This window comes from Saccostrea echinata, unplaced genomic scaffold (genome assembly GCF_033153115.1).
Source record: "Saccostrea echinata isolate AGI-Se365-2 ecotype Australia unplaced genomic scaffold, CSIRO_AGI_Sech_v1 ptg000009l, whole genome shotgun sequence".
Classification (NCBI taxonomy): domain Eukaryota; kingdom Metazoa; phylum Mollusca; class Bivalvia; order Ostreida; family Ostreidae; genus Saccostrea; species Saccostrea echinata.
In genome coordinates, this window is record NW_026889758.1 from 50,891,008 (window position 1) to 50,901,726 (window position 10,719).

The following is a 10,719-nucleotide window of genomic DNA, read 5'->3' on the forward strand; positions in this document are numbered from 1 at the left end:
ATTAGGTTGTTGATAAGAATCATGTGCAGCATAGTAGTGTGTACACATCGTACATGGTGTGTTGGAATAGATCTTTTGTAAAAGTCAAGTGACTATAGGGTGTAAATAGTAGGGCCATGCGGTAGGGCAGCACTTTAAGCTTGCTTGCTTGTTAGTAGGATTCTGAGAATGGCTGACAGTGATACAGGAAATGAGTGAAATATGAAGATAACGAACAGTATTCATGCTCAAAAGTCCAATTAAACAATACAAATTATGAGCAGAGCAAACATGGACCTCTGAAAACAGAGGTGGGATAGGGTGGCATAGAGGAGTGGGCATCCCTGTTGACCACTTACACCTCCATGTGCCCCATGTCATGTTCGGGTAAACAGAATAATCCATAGACAAATATGTGAAAATAATGGCCTAAAAATTTGTGTGAAAGACGTTAGCCAATATTCGACCTAACGATAGATTGTATTTGCAAACAAGGTCTTTGTATCGACTATAGAATTTGCGAAATGTTGACTTTTATCGAAATTGTTGATATCCTTGTATCCTCAACGTATTTGTCAGTAGCCTGCTTCGTGTTAGAAATGAGTTGCGTCAAGAGAAAAGGGAACTTCGTGACATAAACGTAATTATGTCACAATAGCACTTCAAAGACGTGACGTCTCTGTGTGTTTTGCGAAGAAAAATCCTCGTGCAAAGAGGCAACTCAAAAAATGAATATAATTGCGTATGTAAAAAAGTAAACACGTTGTTACTGTCCAAATAAAAATTGAACAACGTACTCTATTTATAGATTTACTGGTACCTTTTTTTTTTCAAAAAATAACGTATAAATTATTTAATTAATGGCAGTTCATGAATAATGCTATTTATGCTTGCACCCCTCAATAATATTGTCTGAAAACTCCTAAATAAACTGCAATGAATTAAAAGTAAACACAGTAACATTGGGTAAAGTTGATGCTTGAATCCAAAATTATAACACAAATTTTTCTCTAGAGGCCCCTCGTATCCAAAGTAAAAACAAGCATATCAAGAGACCCCGTAGTATCCAAAATTGTAACCCTCACATTTGTCTTTTCGTGGACACCATATAGTACCTAAAAGCATAGACCTGAAGCAAATATGCTTTAGGTCTATGCCAAAAGTTATAATTTAAACTTTTGTCCACATTTGTTTGCCTTCGTTTCTGAAATTACATCTCGAACTTTTGTCTAGGGACCAAAGTTATAACGCCAAATTAAATTTTGCTTAGGGACAACCTTGTATCTAAAGTTATAGCACAGACTTTCATTTAGAGACCACTCGTAATCAGATTTAAAACTCAAAACTTGTATCTAGGGACATCCTCGTTTCTAAAGTTATTACAGAAACTATTATCTCTGTAATTGTATCCAAAGTTATTTAAAATATACTGTATTGTCAATGAACACCGGATTTCAAAAGAAATATCTCAATTTTTGTCTACATGCAGATATTTTCGTTTCTAAAGTGTATAACTCGGACTTTTGTTTAGGGACACTCTCATTTCAATAGTTATAAAGAAGATGGGTGAACATGACAAACGAAAAGCCTATAGTGCGACAAATATAAAGGTGAAAAATTAAATCTTAATTATATAAAAATTTTCCTTGATATTTTTCATCTAACATTAAAATATACTTATGTAAAATCTCTACAATTTGCAAAAATATCTCACAAAGATTTAAATTAGTTGCCTATGTAATATTATACACACACTAAAGAAAGCAAAAAGGGTCACTTTCTCATACTATAACACTATTTTTTGATATGAGTGGGTCTTCGCTCCATTTTTTTTAGAAAGTTAATCCTCAAAGTTTGCATATAAATATACATTTTCTGGTTAACAAAAATATGGAGCAAAGACCCACTATACCTTATAAATATACTTTTATGACATAACATTCGCATCTTTTCGAGAAATACTTGAAGTCCATAAGGTCAAGGGTCATATCACAAACATGATTTAAAAGTCATTATTCATCAGGACTTGTTAGTCTAGTGGTTAGCGTGCTAGTCTCAAAAAAAAAATACTTAGTATTTTTTATCGCTAGGGTTCGAACCCCACTAATACCAAATTATTTTTCAATAAAATACTAATTTTTGCTGAGAAAGTTTTCTTCAAAAAGTTTTGTTTATCATAATTTCATAAATTTCAATAATGAGAACTTCACTCCAAATACTAAATTCACAAATTGAGCATAGTTTTTTGTATATCTGAAGCTGTATAGGCTCTCGCACGCTATGTTCGCCCATCTATTTTTATCTAGGGATGAATAATCTTTTATTTTAATTACTAGATCTTTAAAAAATATCCGATGGTATTTGAAACTTTTAACCGAGTTCCCATGTGTAAGGTTTAAATTTTACACAATATTGCACCCCAGTTTTCTATACTTAAATACTTACTAATAGCCATTTCGTGTTTGAAGATTTATAACTGAGCAAAACATTAAAACTACTCAAAATTCTTCTTTTTTTCCCCCTATCAATTCCTAGAAAGAAAAAAATAATCATATTCATTTTTGTATGATTAGCTATCCTTGGCAATTACCCTTATTGATGTCGGGGTTTTTTGGCTTTGGCACTCGTCGTTAGACATCCTTAATCTTGTAATCATACACGGTCTGAGGTGATAAAATATTCATTGCGTCATTATGACGACTAAAGGCAGATGGACCGACCTCTGCGCATTGAAAAAGATGACCTTCAGCGTAGAAGACGCGGTTTGCCAAATGTCGTCTGCACTCGCCGCAAGATTTTTATCATGATCTCTGTTACACAAACTCCAGTAGGACGATGCTATAACAGAATTTCCATCTCTGTCAGTATTTCTAGTGAATTCAAATTCAAGCAATTTTTATATAATTATTGATAAATCTGAAACAAAATTACATTCAGAAATTTCCAACATTCACCAAATTAGCGTAACTAATAGGCGATAAGAAAAGTTGTGCCTCTTTTTAAGTAATGTAGCTGTGGACCTTCGACTTGCAGAAAAATATGTCTTTATACAAATTTCCAATTTAAAGTTGGAAATGACTAAGAGAAAATATATTGTCATGTAATCATTTCCAACTAGTAAAGACCAATGTTCCAAAATGTATAGTTTCTGTTCTGCAGTTTCATGTACGTATGTAATAAATATAATAAATATTTAATTGTAGAGTAGAAGATTCAAACTATTGCATGAATTAATTGCAGTTAAACACACAGAGAACATTGATCATTTCATGAATTATAACTGCTTGTAATGAAACTAGATATATCTTAATTTGTGCTATATAAATAAATACCAGTATGTCTTCTTTGTTTGGGGTACTCATTAAGATTTGTTCCCATCTGTCTTTCTTACTTTCCCGAATTTTACCCTAGGGATTCGACTTAATGTTGACATCGTATGCATAAATAATTGTGTCAAACTGTTAGGAAGACTGTGTAGGTGCAATGCTTAAATGAAATTAACAAAGTTTTCCGTTATAGGTTTTTTTTATTCCTTTTAAAACAATATTTATTAAGAAAATATTTGAAGATGTTTCAAAGTACCGTATGCCATAGGCAGGAATCGCTCACAAGAAAAGGGCGTCTTTAGAAGGAGAGTCGACTGTCCCAGATCGTATCTTGACGATACATGTAGAACTTGTATTATACTTTTTTTTATTATATACTAGTTATTTTAATTCATGTACAGAGTGGAATAAAAAGATGAAAATAAATAAATAGATATTGTAACACGTATTACATCCCTGAAAATATAAACCATATGCACCCATTTGTTTTTTCTTTAAAAAAAAAGCATTGGTATAGTCTTATCTATTTGTATTGTCTACATCAAAATTACATCTGGTCAAATTTTAGAGGAGAACAATATTTGTTGTGTCTCATACTCATTTGCATATATGATGGATGCCCCTTACTTTATCACTATAAATCTCATCTGAGGCGACAAAATTCATTCTAATATTGTGTACCTGTGTCATTAATTCTCTCATAAAATTCCAAGTTTTCATCGAGGAAAAACAATTTCAAATTTGAAAAATAATTTGTCGCTTGAGTATCGACCATAATTCACAGAATAATAAAAACAAAATGGCCGGCTAAAGCTGTGATATTTCGTGATAAGGAAACCTGATACGATCGGGTATTGAAATTTGCTGTAAAAATTTCAATTTATCAATCCTCCAATCCGGGATATATTGCCATAATTTTAATACATTTTTCATTTTGAGACCGGTTTAACAGATATAACTGAAATCCGATCCCGACAATTGTCTTTTAAAATGTCAGCTGAGCGGGTGTGTTACTGAAGAACCCGGTCCTATCACTGTATAATCAGGGAGGACAGAATCAACTTATAAAATATGTGTCAAACTGTTTACTGAACACAAAAGCAAGGTGTTAGCAACATTCTCGGAGGTAAAGCAAAGTAATTTATCAATTTTGGAGAGGGGGTTACCCGATACAGATGAAAAATAGGATTACAATAGATTTTGTAGTTAATTATCTGACAATTATTTTTAGATTATCAAAGAAACAGTAAATCGATATTTTTAGCTTTGAAAATATATTTGCGCGCTTTAAGAAGAAAGGAAAAATACATCAGATTTCAATTATATCTGTTAAATCGGTCTAAAAATGAAAAATGTATTAAAATTATAGCAATTCATATATTCCGGATTGGAGGATTGATAAATTCAAATTTTTACAGCAAATTTCAATTTAAAATTGATCGTGCTCAGAGCATGTTCTCGGGTATCGATTAAGTAAACGTAACCCATATGCAAGTGATAGCGGAATATTGCTACATAAACAAGGAAAGTAGACGATGTAAAAGCTAAAGTCATCTCGTTTGTCATATAGTTTAGTTGTTAGTTGGCCCTTATCGTCTATAGTCATTAAAACATCCAAATATGAAACAAATTTGACAGACTCTACATGGTGTCTTTTATATCGAGTTCACTGGGGATAAATCGAGTCGATATATGAATGAAAGTAATTATATATCTGAATGTCGAGTTTAAGGCCACAGTAGGTGTTTTCTCCTCCTCATATAGAAGTTTTTGAATAAATTCATCTTCATGGGATTATGAAAACAGGTCGGTTAATAAATGAGTACAATTAGTTCCCATCGAAATTCCAACAGTTTGTTGGAAGACCTGGTCTCCAAAGACTACAAAGATGTTGTCAATGAGGAACTCCAGCATCCTGTTAATATCAACTTCAGAGTGATTTAAGAAAGTAATTTTGGAGATGACCAATCACAAGATATGAAAATTTTCAAGTTCCGTTTTTAATGAAGTGTCTGTGATATCAAAGTGCCCAGTGTTTGATTTATTGAATAATGGTGCGTTAAATTCGATTCCAACTTTTTCATCTTATTCAATCAAATAGATGCATAAGTGTTTTTGAAGTGTCTATGATAGCATAAAACCTAGTTTTTAGCTCTACTGGTCAGAGACCATGCAGAAAAAAAACGTATGCAATAGTGAAATGTCCGTTGTTCGTCCTTTCGTCCTTCTGTCTGTCCGTCTGTAAAATTTTTAGCTCTACTGGTCGGAGACCAGAAGAGCTTATGCGATAGTAAGGTGTCCGTCGTCCATCCGTCTGTCTGTCTGTAAACAATTTTTCAAAACGCTACTCCTACAGTTTTGGTCTGATTTCAATATAACTTAGCACATAAGTAGACTACACTAAGATACATAATTCTGTTTGTCGGATTTTGATTTCAATGAACGGTGTTGCCATGGTTACAAAAAAGAGAAATCTGGGAAATACTTTCAAAATGTTACTCCTCCTACAGTTTTGGTCTGATTTCAAGATATCTTGGCACACAAGTAGACTATATTACATGTAAGATACATCATTCTGATCACTGGATATAAATCGGTTTTTGATTTGAATGAACGGTGTTGCCATGGTTACTAAAAATAGAAATTTCTCTGAAAAACTTTCAAAACGCTACTCTTCCTACAGTTTTGATCTGATTTCAATATAACTTTGCACATAAGTAGACTACACTAAGATGCATAATTCTGTATATTGGTTTTTGATTTCAATGGACGGTGTTACCATGGTTACTAAATATAGAAATTCTGTGAAATACTTTCAAAACGCTACTCCTCCTACAGCTTTGGTTCGATTTCAGTATAACTTGGCATACAAGTAGACTATAATAAGATACATAATTCTTTATATCGGTTTTTGATTTCGATGAACGATGTTGCCATGGTTACAAAAAATAGAGATTTCTTGGAAATACATTCAAAATGCTACTCCTCTTACAGCTTTTGTCTTATTTCAGTATAACTTGGCACATAAGTAGACTACACTTAGATACATAATTCTCTTTACTAGTTGTTTTGGATTTCGATGAACAGTGTTGCCATGGTTATTAAAAATAGAAATTTCTGTGAAATACTTTCAAAACACTACTCCTACACTTTTTGTCTGAATTCAGTATAACTTGGCATACAAGTAGACTAAACTGAGATACATAATTGTCTTTTTAAGTTCTTTTGTTTTTGTTGAATGATGTCGCCATGGTTACTTAAATCCAAATTTCTGTAAAATTGTTTTAAAAGGCTACTCCTCCTACACCCGGTCTACGATGATCAAATGCTGTTTGTGGTTAAAAAATCGTTAATTGTCTGGAACGCACATGGTGAGGTGGTGGCAATAAAATGAGTCTGCAACAAATCTCACTGGTATCCCTGTTCATGGTCCGGAGGTTACAATTTTAAGCTGCGTGAAACAGTTCTCCGGATGTTTTCTGATTTTCCTTTTAGAATTTCAGAAATCCGTAGTGAAGAAAGTTATTGCACCTTATATCAGATCGCACAAACAAGTAGTCTGTTTTTGAACATCAACCGTTTCTGTAGCTTTGTAACTTTCAAAATCCTACCTTTTAAACTTCTTATTATATATATATATATATATATATATATATATATATATATATATATATATATATATATATATATATATATATATATATATATATATATGTTCCAACTTTGTGGATACTAAAGATATTTCAAGTGAATAGATATTTGGAGGGGGGGGGTAAAATTGTATGCAAGAAAATGACTTATTTTGTGTTGCGTTTCTTATGATAGTCATATGTACAGTGTATGTCTTAAATAGAATATGAAATTATCTTCTTCATCTGAGCTCTCGGCAAGAACTAAATCTTGACTGCCTAAATATTAAATCCGCCATTATCGACGTAAATCCGCCATTATCGACGTTTGCAAGCAGTATGTGGAATTCTGGGAACTTGAAAAATAATTTTTGCTTGACAAAATGTATAATTTTCAGTTCGAATTTCTTACATTCCTGTACACGTTAGGCAATGCAAAATCCCAATAGCGAGCGCTGCTCGCTTGGCAATGTCTATATTTATGACTTAACATGTAAGGAGTAAGGGCAAAGAAATCCAAACTGAAATTTGCACATTTTCCAAAGAAAATTGTTGTGTTTAAATTCCTAGAATTCCATGACTACCACGTTGATAATTGATAACAAACCATAAAGTCGACGAAGATTTTGTTCTTGAGGGGAGCTCATTGAAACTAGCTCAATGTGTGATATGATGAGATGGTCCACAGCTAAGTTGCAAGAATTCAAGTTCTTTTAGTATCCACTACATTAAAAAGGATTCATGGCCGTAGGAACCGGGGGCCGTGCCCCCAATAGTTTTGCTGATATATAGTAAATTATAGAAAAAAGCTACTTAGTACTTGATGAATGTGCCCCTTCAATAATTACGTCTGATGCCACCCTTTTGTTTTTGCTTGTCAAGGAATTTTTGCTTGGTAGTCGCCCTCCCCCTTCCCAACTGAAAAAATGAAAGACAAGATTATATGAACTCTTAGATTGAGCTCATTTCCTTTGTTCATTAATAAATTATACACATTTTTAATTATGATATACTAGTAATATAAATATAATCACCCTTAGCGTACTGCTAAGACAATGACATCCCAATGGTGTGTCCTGTATTTACTGTGTTTCAAAACGTCATTTGTTCACCCGATTGTTATGCCCCCCCCCCCCACCTCATGATATTTTCTTTAACTTTAATGATCTCCTTACATGTATCTTGTAAGATTCCTTACCCATCGGATAGTTCTTGATATAAAAGAAAATGATCGCGTGTTCGAATGCACTGCGGGACATGGAGACTGGCCGTTCGGATAAGACCGTATAAACCAGGGTCCTGTGTAGTAAAAAACAAACAAACAAGATCAAAGAAACGGCCTCCTCAAATCAATTTTAAGAACAAACCCTTTAAATATACACGTACACTATAAATTGTACCAGTTACTTCTTATTCATTTATCATATTAATTGTCCCGTATACTACATAAAGCCCACAAAACTCTTTGAAATTTGAACAAGCAGTAGGTCACGGAGCCACAATGTGTTACTTATCCTTAATTAAAGCTGGAAATAATTAAAATCGTGATTGATAGTTTTTCGACTTTTAATAACATTTTATTGACCACTATATTAATGTAAATTTCAATATTTTTAAAAGCCATATAGATAAAAAGAATATGTCATCATGATTCAGCAGATAAAAATTCAATGCAATATAATGTATTGAAGTATTTTTTCACAATTCTGACAACAATTCATAAATTTCCAGGTGTTGACAGCTTGAAGATTAAGTGAAATAGATTTTAATTTTCCGTGTATTATATCTGTCTTAAATAGGCCTACAACCCACGCCACCAAAAAAACTCCTTTAAAGAAAATCTTTATAATTGTTGAATTAATTAGAATTATATTTGATGAAAACTTTTGATATTAAGAGAGAGAGAGAGAGAGAGAGAGAGAAAACAATTACCTGAACAGTAAAACAGTAGGTTGGATGTCTCCTGTTTTATTAGTTTGCATGAGTTGAATACTACATGTACTTATACATGTGTACTAAGGTTGTCAACATATAGGCCCAAATGCATTCATGCTAGTTTGAAGAAATCTTGAATTAAAATTCAACATAACTTGACAAAATCGTATTACTATTTTTTTTTTAAACACAGTTTCTTAAACTGTTTTAAATTAAAGTGTCATAATCATTTTTTCAGTAGAGGAGGGTACTGTTTTTCGAATGTAAATAAGACAAATCAGATTGTAGGCGTGTTCAATCGTTATGATATAACCCCCAACCCAACCCCTAAAAAAGCTAAAGACGATAAAAGATGCAAACAAAAATAAAATAAACAATCTTTCATGTATAACCTATCGGTAAGAAAGTAATTTCTGAAAGATTTAATTGTTACTTGATGTTAGAAAAGTACGGAAAAAAGCACATTCTCCGATGTGTAATTATGTTTTTCTTGGTTAGTCAAAAGTCATTAATAATAAAACAAACAGGTGAATACCACAACTGTATTTATTTTTTGAAACTTTCAAAAGACATCTTTGAAAGTAAAAGACAAACTCGGAAAGAAAACACAATAACTTATAATTATCTTCTTAAATAACACGATGAACAGCAGACGTTAAGCACAGAAAGCAGACGTACACTACAGAGGGACACGAATCGTTTTCTAATACGATAACACAACACAACAAGTTATATAAGAAAGCATCAAACTTTAATGAGAAATTAAATGAAATTTCCCTATAATGTTAATTTTTTTGTATACATTGTAAATTACACTCCAAGGAAGCAGGATGTATCTGTTTCAAAGGTTATCTGATTACGGGAAAGGATGACCCAAGCGGGAAAATATTGTTTTGTAATTTCTACATAAAAATAGATTTTATCTATGAAGTGTGTCACAGATGTTTCCATCTTTTTTGTTCCGAACTCGGATCATTCATATTAACATAAGAAAAGCACATATCATCAGTTCTTCCTGAATGCGTTTATTTCATTACAATGCTGAACATCGCAATTAATTTTATCTTAAAGAGCGACAAGCTTCCTTGACGAATTTCAAACACCAAATATAGTTGCTGAATTATACTAAAGAATTTGTTACTGAAATAAAGAAAGAAGATGGGCGAACAAGGCGAGCAAATAAAAAAGTAAAAAATTAAATCTCAATTATGACAAATTTTCTTTGATATTCTATTTAACATTTGCATATACATGTACTTTATGTAAAATCTCCACAAATCGCAATAATCTCACAAAGATTGAAATTATTCATTTTTGAAATAGCATACATACACCAAAGAGGGCAAAAATGATCAATTCTTCATACTAAAACACAATTTTTCCATACGAGTGGGTCTTCGCTCCAATTTTTTTTTTTTTTTTTTTTTTTTTTTTTTTTTTTTTGAAAGATTATACAAAAACATGGAACAAAGACACAAAGGTACACTTTTATGGCACAACTTTCGTATCTGTCCGAGAAATATTTGAAGTCCATTTAGTCAAGGGTCATATCATATATAAGAGGTAAAGCGTAGTGGTTTGCATGTTAGTTTCGAAGGGAAAATTGACACTCAGGATTTTTATTGCTTGGGTTCGAACCACTTTTTATTAAAAAAAAAATCATAGAATGATTTTTACCGGAAGAATTTTCCGCAGAAAATGTTTTGTTTGTCATAATTTCATACCTTTCAATGAAAAGAACTTTACTTTAAATACGAAATTCACAAACTGAATATGACTTTATACATTTGAGCTATAGGCATTTTGCACGCCTTGTTCCCCAATGTTCTTGAGATTAATACACCGTTCAA